Source organism: Ictidomys tridecemlineatus, chromosome 2, assembly GCF_052094955.1.
Source record: "Ictidomys tridecemlineatus isolate mIctTri1 chromosome 2, mIctTri1.hap1, whole genome shotgun sequence".
Taxonomy (NCBI): domain Eukaryota; kingdom Metazoa; phylum Chordata; class Mammalia; order Rodentia; family Sciuridae; genus Ictidomys; species Ictidomys tridecemlineatus.
The window spans coordinates 92423257-92433073 of record NC_135478.1 but is presented as its reverse complement, the minus strand read 5'-3'; the positions used below and the strand labels follow the sequence as shown (position 1 = coordinate 92433073).

Here is a 9817-nt window from a genome sequence, read left to right as displayed (position 1 = left end):
AAGCCAAATAGAGAAATAGAAGATAGATAGGGAGGCGCTGGAGAAAAGGTGGATGAGTCATTGGCCTGGCATCAGTGTCTAACCTGAGACCCACCCCTGCATGCAGAAAGTTAAATAAAAGTATAATAAATCACTTTATCTGGCATAAGGCCCAGAGTAATGAGGTGACTTCTATGTTAAAATACTAGTTGTGCTCGTATGCTTGTGTCAATAATATACATTATGGAAGATTCAAGTTCTACTTATGGATCCTCCACTGAGAAGAAACTCCTATAAGCAGACTTGTTCTCCTCTGATCCCAGGTCTGCTTGAAGCAGGACTCAGGACTACATAGCATCCCCACAAAGAAAAAAAAAAAAAAAAAGTGATGGACATTTTCTAGAAAAAAAAAAATGGAGAAAGACAGTTACACACAATACCCAGTAAAACAATACAAATCCGAAAATGGTCATTTTCTATTTTCTTTTCAATGCTCTTTTTCTAACAGTCCTTTAAGCCATTCAAAATTTATTGTGTTGTCCTAAGTATCTAAGTATTTTGGTTCTTATCAAAGTATTTGATCCAGATCAACAGAGATCTACCAAGGACAGTGATTCTGTTCTTTCCATCTTTTGCCCTGAGACTTTGGCCTTTTGATAGCATGTCTGTGTCTGCCACCGTTTATCAGGAAAGGAAAGGTTTTCTCAGAGGCAATTTTAGCTGATTTTTCTTAGGGAAAATTTCAGGAAGTGAGCATAAATTATTGGATGAATAATGTGCCAAATAGAGTCACAGCATTTGTAGTTGAAAAAGGGGAGTGGGAGCTGGGTGTGGGGAACCCCACAACTCGAATCCCAGTTACTCTGAAGGCTGAGGCCAACCTAGGTAACATGGTGAGGCTCTATTTCGAAATAAAATAAAAAGGACTATGCGTGTAGATCAGTGGTAGAGTTCTCCCTGGTTCAATCCCCAGTAAAACAAAACAAAAAGTGGGGGGCCGTGTAGGGTGGCACATGTCTATAATTCCAGCAACTTAGGAGGCTTAGGCAGGAGGATCACAAGTTCAAGACCAGCCCCAGCAATTTAGTGAGGCCCTCAGCAACTTAGCAAGACCCTATCTCAAAATAAAAATAGATAGATAGATAGATAGATAGATAGATAGATAGATAGGGCTAGGATGTCACTCAGTGGTGAAGCACCCATGGGTTTGATTCTGGTATTAAAAAAAAAAAAAAGTGGGGGGAATGGAAATGGAAGCCAGGAATATCACTCAGTGGTGGAGCACTTGCCCAGAAAGCACCAGGCCCTGGGGTCAGACCCCAGCACTGCACATACATAAGGAGAATGGGTCTGAGGAAGGCAATTAGCATGGTCGCCCACGGTTGAGTCCTTGGAGGAGCAGTTGTCCTGAGTGTTTGAGTCAGCTTTTGGTCAAGTCTGCTCCTGATACACGTCTAGGTCCAGTCAGGACTCAGGACTCAGGGCCTCTTCCTGCTGATCCCACCCTCCCTGCCGTTCTTGGTACCCATGGGCTCTCTCCTATGGACTCTCTCCTGATGCTGCGGTGGGTTCCAGCACAGGCACACAAGCTCTCAAGCAGCTATTTATGCCAAGTATCCAAGTGCAAGCCCAGGAACACAACCCAGCTCTTCCTGCTGCCTGACCGTCCCCATTTTTTTTTTTTTTTTTTTAACAATGCTGGCAAGGGGCCACACTTGCCTAAGGGTTTTCTCCTAGACTCTCAAATATGGAGGAAACAAAAGCTTCCTTCTCTGTCCCAGATGTCAGCACAGGCATCTTCCCTGTCACCCCTTCCTCTTCTTCCTTTCTCCCCACCGACTGCTGGGCCTGGAAGGCGGGCACTCTCATTTCTATGTCCTCTTTTCCCTCTCATACCCAGGCCTAGAGCCAAGACAGGACCTTCTTTCATACCTCGTAACAGACACTCCATGGTCTTACAGGTAGGTCCCCGAGGGGAGAAATGGGAGCTAAAGACATCTTTACAAATCATTTCTTACTTGACAGTGCCATTTTTGTCAAATAAGATATCAAATCATTTTTTTTTCTCTCCAAAGTTTCATTTTAGAGAGAGCAACATTGTGAATTCAATTAATGCCACTGGGCTGTGTACTTAAAATGAAAACTGCAGGGCTGGGGGTGTAGCTCAGTGGTAGAGCACATGCCTAGAATGCAGGAGGCCCTGGGTTCCATCCTAGCATTGCAAAAGAGCAACGACAACAAAAACATACAAACAGAAAGATTGCCCTGGCCACACACACTCACACACATACATACTCACAAACACACACACACACACACACACACACACTCACATAACACATGCACACAGGTTAAATTATATTATGTTATATATGTTACCACAATTTTTGTGTATGTGTGTGGTGCTGGGGATTGAACCCAGGGCCTTGCGCATGCTAGGCAAGCACTCTACCAAGTGAGCTATATACCCAACCCCCTGTTACCACAGTTTTTAAAAATTAATAAAATAATATACAAAAACCACTGAATCAGGCGGGCATGGTGGCAAACGCTTGCAGTCCCAGGGACTCTGGAGGCTGAGGCAGGAGGAACACAAGTTCAAAGCCAGCCTCAGCAAAAGCAAGGTGCTAAAGCAACTCAGTGGGACCCTAAATAAAATACAAAATAGGACTGGGGATGCACCCCTGAGTTCAATCCCCAGTACCCCCTCAAAAAAAATATATTGACTCATAATACATTTGTGTGTGTGTGTTTCTAGGAATTGAACCCTAGGTAGAACTTACCACTGAGCTTCATCTCAACCCTTTTTATTTTTAACTTTGAGAGAGGGTCTCCCTAAGTTGCCCAGGCTGGCCTTTAATTTGTGATCCTCCTGCCTCAGTCTCCTGTGTCACTGGGACCACAGACAGGTATCATCGCCACTGGGTAATCTGCATGATTTTTGTTGAAGCTATCTTCAATTTTTCATGAACTCAAGAAAGATTTGTTGAAGTTGAACTGCTATACCAACAACTGATTTCACAAATATTTTGTTTTACTGGATACAGAGAATTTTTTAAATGTTTGGAACTTTCTAAGAGATCTTATTCAACCCCCTCACTGTGAAATTGCATGTACTCAAAGCACTAGTCTATTTAGAAGGCCCTAAATATAGATTACATCATAATGTGTGTTACCCTACTGATACTGTTCTTTGTTAATTGAATATGTACAATATGGCTTTTGTTTTGTTCTTTTTGATTATTTTTATTTTAATTTTTTTTTTGGATGCTGGGAATTTAACTTGGGACCTGTTTTCTTTTTAAAAAGTGATTGTATAAATTTAAATTTAGTAGTTTAACTTTCTTTCATCATTTTGCTTTTTAAAAAATTCCTTTAAAGCCTGGGTTAGGTGACACAGGATTATAATCCCAGCAACTCAGGAAGCTGAGGCAGGAGGATCCCAAGTTCAAGGCCAGACCCAGCAATTTATTTATTTATTATTATTTTTTTAATTGGTTGTTCAAAACATTACAAAGATTGCAGAATCACATCGGTTACACATCCACATTTTTTACATAATGCCATATTAGTAACTGTTGTATTCTGCTACCTTTCCTATCCTCTACTATCCCCCTTCCCCTCCCCTCCCATCTTCTCTCTCTACCCCATCTACTGTAATTCATTTCTCTCCTTTTTTTTCCCATTCCCCTCACAACCTCTTATATGTAATTTTGTATAACAATGAGGGTCTCCTTCCATTTCCATGCAGTTTCCCTTTTCTCTCCCTTTCCCTCCCATCTCACGTCTCTGTTTAATGTTAATCTTTTCCTCCTGCTCTTCCTCCCTGTTCTGTTCTTAGTTGCTCTCATTATATCAAGTAAGACATTTGGCATTTGTTTTTTAGGGATTGGCTAGCTTCACTTAGCATAATCTGCTCTAATGCCATCCATTTCCCTGCAAATTCCATGATTTTGACATTTTTTAGTGCTGCATAGTACTCCATTGTGTATAAATGCCACATTTTTTTTTTTATCCATTCATCAATTGAAGGGCATCTGGGTTGGTTCCACAGTCTAGCTATTGTGAATTGTGCTGCTATGAACATCGATGTGGCAGTATCCCTGTAGTAAGCTCTTTTAAGGTCTTCAGGGAATAGTCCGAGAAGGGCAATAGCTGCAGACCCAGCAATTTAGTGAGACCTGTCAGATCAGGCTGGGCAAGCAGCAACCAAAGGAGGCAGATTTAAAAGGGCGGCTGAACAGGCTTTATTGAGATATCACTCCCGGGCGGAACTCGATCAGACCCACAGAGGGGACAGGGGAAGGGTCTGAGGAGAAACCGCGTGGAAGCTCGACCGGACTGGACTTTTATGGGGCTTACAGCAGGAAGGGAAGGGCTTGGGACAGGAAAAGGTGTCTCTAGGGTCCCTTGCCCCCTTGGAGTTGATCAGGGGAGTTGGCTGAACTCCAGGATTGGCCAGGGGTCCTGCTGATTGACAGGCGTTAGTCAGGAGATCTGGCTGATTGACAGGCGTTTCCGCCCCCATCTGATTGATGTTCAAAGCAGCCCGGGCTGCTTTGTTCTAAGTTGCCACTAAGTCGCCACCAAGTCGCTGGCACCGACCTAACAAGACCCTGTCTCAAAAAAATTTTTAAAGGCTGGGGATGTAGCTCAGTGGAAAGCAACCCTGAGTTCAGTCTCCAGTACAATAAAAATTCTGTTTTCATTAAAACCACTATTATGTCAAGCATGATGGTGCATGCCTGAAATCCCAGTGGCTTGCGAGGCTGAGGCAAGAGGATTGCAAGTTCAAAGCCAGCCTCAGCAAAAAGCGAGGTGCTAAGTAACTCAGTGAGACCCTGTCTCTAAATAAAATACAAAATAGGGCTGGGGATGTGGCTCAGTGGTTGAATGCCCTAAGTTCATACCCCAGTACTAAAAACAAACAAACAAACAAACAAACAAACAAAGAAAAACCACTATCATCATGGGCTGGGATGTAGCTCAGCAGCAAAGCAACTATCTGCCTTGTATTTTCAAAGCCCTGGATTAGACATCCAGTTCCAAAAGGAAAAAAAACAAAAAAAAAAAAACAAAAACAAAACCCAAAACCCTCACTATCATCAGCATTGTTTGAATAGACATATCAGTCTTCATTGGTTTCTGTAAAAAGATTAATTTTTGGTCCAAAATAGTTATTGTGAATTTTTTTTGTTTTGTTTTTGCTTCTATTTGTTGTAGTTTAAGATTCTATCTTGCTTTGGTTGAGTCACTTTTTAATTAAATGCACCAGCCCCAGCTTCTTACCTTTCCCAATACATCAGTTAATGTAAACATTTTGCTTGTACTGGGTGTTACTTAGATCTTTGTATTTTTTATCTGGGGCTAAAATGAAATTGACAAGGGGTGTGGTCTGGTATATTCTGCTCATCTTGGCTTTATACCAGGGAACTTCATGCAACAGTGATTACCCCACCTTGATTCAGTAAGCCAGACATGAGTTCCAGCATTTGAGGAGAGTGACTTGACCTTCACTGCTGTACCCTTAGAGCTTGGAACAGTACCTGGAACTGAACAGAACTTGTTGAATGAATAAATGCAATTAATTTGACTCTGGCTTCTGAAATAATGCTAATAGAAGCAGATGAAATGTAAAAAATAACAGTGCAAATGAATTTCCATTTCTCTTTATGAAGCAAGTTTGGAATTAAAAATATTTTAATTTTTATTTCCTAAGCAAACAAAATGTATACATTTATGGTATACTGCATGATTTTGTGTGTGTGTGTGTGTGTGTGCATGCGTGCGTGTGTGTGTGTGTGTGTGTGTGTGTGTGTGTGTGTGTGTGTACACATGGTATTGGGGATTGAATCCAGGGTTTCACAATATGCCAGGCAGGTGCTCTGCCACTGAACTATATCCCCAGTCCTTTTTGACTTTTATTTTGAGACAGGGTCTCACTAAATTGTGCAGGCTAACCTCAAACTTTGTGATCCTCCTGCCTCAGTCTCCTGAGTAGCTGAGATTACATGTGAGTGCCTCCATTCCCTGGCCCAGCTAAATTTTGAATTGTTACCTATAGATATGATTCAGAACTTAAAACAAAAAAAGAGGGAGAAGGAAAAAGAAAATTGGCTTTTAATTTAAAAAGTATTTGCTGGGTGCGATGGTGCATACCTGTAATCCCAGTGGCTCTGGAGGCTGAGGTAGGAGAATCGCAAACAATTTAAGGCCTTAAACAACTCAGGGAGATCCTTTCTCAAAATAAAAACTAAAAAGGGCTGAGGATGTGGCTCAGTGGTCAAGTTTCCGGGGTTAAATTTCTTTCTTTTCTTTTTTTTTTAAAGAGAGAGAGAGAGAGAGAGAGAGAGAGAGAGAGAGAGAGAGAGAGAGAGAGAGAGAGAGAGAGAATTAGAGAGAGAGAATTTTTTTTTTAATATTTATTTTTTAGTTTTTGGCAGACACAACATCTTTGTTGGTATGTGGTGCTGAGGATCGAACCCAGGCTGCACGCATGCCAGGCAAGCATGCTACTGCTTGAGCCACATCCCCAGCCCCTTAAATTTCTAATACCAAAAAAAAAAAAAAAAAAAAAAAAAGAGAGAAAGAGAGGCATTCTTGTTTTGACAGTTGACAGTTTTTCTTTCATTTTCTATTTTAAAAATTCTAGGGATTCCACCTCCTGGGTCCCCTTCTTCCTCCGGGAGAAGTCTTTTTTTCTGTCCTTTAATAAACTTCTAATTTCTACTCTGACCTTGCCTCGGCGTGCTTCTTTGGTGTTATTCTTCAACATCGGGGAAGCAAGAACTCGTCACTGGTCAACAGCCGTAACATATTGGAGGTTCCACCGAGATATTCTACACTGAGGTAAGCGCCTCTCTACACACCCCATGTCTGTTTGAGGTGCATCTTTCTTTCTTTCTTTCTGGAGGTAAGGTGGGCACCCGTCGGCTATTCCACCTCCTGGGTCCCCTTCTTCCTCCGGGAGAAGTCTTTTCTTCTGTCCTTTAATAAACTTCTAATTTCTACTCTGAAAAAAAAAAATTCTGTACAGCCTTGAATATTTTTATCAGTTTACAAAGTACTTGCCAACCACCATTTTATATTGTGTTGTCCTTGAAGGGCGATAAGAACTGTAAGTACCTTAGTGAGACATTTAAAACTTTCTAAATAGTATAATCAATTAATTAAAAATATTATTTATAGTAATTTTCTCTAGATATATGGGGTTATCACTGTTTTGTTTTCTTCCTTATTGCTTGTCTTACTTTTATGTAATGAACATTGTTCTTTTTTAAATATTTCTTTTAGATGTTGATGTACCTTTATTTTATTCATTTATTTATATGCGATGCTGAGAATTGAACCCAGTGCCTCACACTTGCTAGGAATGTGCTCTACTACTGAGCCACAACTCCAGCCTCATCTATTTAAAAAAAAAAAAAAAGAGAGAGAGAAATAAAATACAGGGGAAAAACAATCCCAGTTATTCATTATGGGGAGATTTTACACTCCACTCTTTTATTTATTTTTTTGATACTGGGGATCGAACCCAGGATTGTTCTACTGCTTAACTGCATCCTCAGTGTTTTTTGTCTTTTGAGATAAGGTTTTGCTAAATTGCCTAGGCTAGCCTTGACCTTGGGATCCTTCTGACTCAGCCTACCAAGTAGCTGAGATTACAGGCGACCTTGCCTAGGTCTTTTTATTTTTTGAGATGGGTCTCACAATGTTGCACAGGCTGGTCTCCAACTCCTGGACTCAAGCTGTAGCCCATCCTTCAGTCTCCAGAGGATCTGGGTGAACACAAAGTCCATCTTCCTCCAACTTTTTGAAAACAAGCTGAGGGGCTAGAGTTGTGACTCAGTGATAGAGCGCTCACCAAGCATGTGTGAAGCACTAAGTTTGATCCTCAGCACCACATAAAAAAATAAGTTACATAAGGGCATAAGGGTATTGTTTCATATATATATATAAATAAATAAAATGAACCATAAAACTGAGGGTGTGTGTGTGGGTTGCCTGGTGGAAGAGCACCCCTGGGTATAAAGTTAAACTTTTATTCTTCTGTTTCAGAGAAAACAAATTTCTCCACTTTTGTGAAAGGAAGATTTTGGAACTCCACCTTCAAAAGTCTTGTTCAAAAGTTGAGCTGTTGGGCTGGGGATGTGGCTCAAGCGGTAGCGCGCTCGCCTGGCGTGCGTGCGGCCCGGGTTCGACCCTCAGCACCACATACCAACAAAGATGTGTCCGCCGAGAACTAAAAAAAAAAATAAATATTAAAAATTCTCTCTTTCTATCTCTCTCTCTCCTCTCTCACTCTCAAAAAAAAAATGTTGTGTCCGCCGAGAATTGAAAAATAAATATTAAAAAAAAAAAGTTGAGCTGTTCTCATACTTTGAGACATGCATTTAAAAAAGCCCAATGAATCCATCAAAAAACAGAATGTGAGTGCTTTATTTGTGGTAGGACTGAGGAAACTTTCTCAGTTCTATAGTGCTTTGATCACAATATTGAAGGGGGCACTAAAAAGTCAATAGTCCTGGTTAATAATATTGTAAGACAATATGTATATATATATATATTTTTCTTTTTTTTATTGTATGTATATATATTTTTAAATCAGAATTAGGGCCTGGGATTGTAACTCAGTGGCAGAGCACTTGCCTAGCATGTGTGAAGCATTGGGTTGGATCCTTAGCACCACATAAAAAAATAAATAAAATAAAAACATTCTGTCCATCTACAACTACAAATAAAAAAATCAGAATTAATGCCAATTAACCCACGAGTAACAAAACAGCCGTATTTTAAATAAATATAGGCTCAGCAGAATGAGTAGAGGAGAGAAAACCAGTGTTAACAGTTGCATCCCACATTAGCACTGCGGTCTTCTATTCATTCTAGGGCATCTATGACCACATGGGTTGCTTATTAAAAGCTGAAAAGAGTTCCAGGTGAAGGAGGTGAGGTGTGCTTTTCAGAATAGGAATATGGATACTGGATTCCAGGAGTACCGCCACCACCTGACCTTGCAATTTGTAAATTAGGGCGATGTCGAATAAGGTGAAAGAATATCCTGTGATTTTTAAGAACCTGAATGGATGGGAGGGGCCCACAGATAAATTCATTTCGTTAAAAATTTCCTGCACTTCCAGGGTGGTTTCCTCCGCCAGCTGTGTGCATATCTGTTTTGGTCCGGGCAGCTCGGTGCTTTTGAACAAAGGTCAGCAGGGCAGGTCACCCTTCCTCCAGATTATTCTCTTCTACCGGGAAAGAGGAGGAAGCCCGGGCCCCTTATCCATCCAGTCACTGCAAACTCCTGGGCTTCCCCGACAGCTGCTGAGTCCTGCCTGGAGCTGCAAAACTTCTGGGGTTGCCATGGTCCATGGGAGTGAAATGCTGGCCGCCCTCTGCTATCGAGCCCTGAGCGGGCTGCTGCAGAGTCCGCTCCAGTCCCTTTCAAAAGCTTTTTACAGGCGATCCCTGCGGGGAGGAGTGGGGACGCGACCTTAACCTGGGCTTCAGTCCAAGCGACTGGGGCGAATAAAAGAGGCTTTTCTCAAGCTAACGGAGCCAGCTCCAGGCTTGTTTCAAAGGATTCTTAACCCCGGGTGTTTCCCGGGAGAGCAGGGATGGTTCTTCCTAAGCTTAACCGCTGCGGGCAGCTAGCTCCTTACAACTCGTTTCAAAGGATTTCCCACGCGGGTCCGGCGGGAAGGGGAGGGCGAACCAATGAATCAGCCCAGACGGCAGGCTGCTGTCAGGTCGCAATGGAGCTATCGGGGGTGACTTGCAAATTCTGGGGACGCTTCGTAGAAAGCGGAGGACCGGCCGAAAGCCGACGGCGCTCTGG

At 41.9% G+C, this 9817-nt stretch overlaps 1 long non-coding RNA gene across 1 annotated transcript; it reads left to right on the top strand.

Moving 5' to 3' along the window:
* Positions 1-6399: 6399 nt before the first annotated feature.
* LOC144375256 (uncharacterized) lies at positions 6400-8258 on the top strand. The gene is made up of 2 exons (XR_013434847.1): positions 6400-6828; positions 8038-8258. It is a non-coding gene; the product is annotated as an uncharacterized LOC144375256 (long non-coding RNA).
* The last annotated feature ends 1559 nt before the right edge of the window (positions 8259-9817 follow it).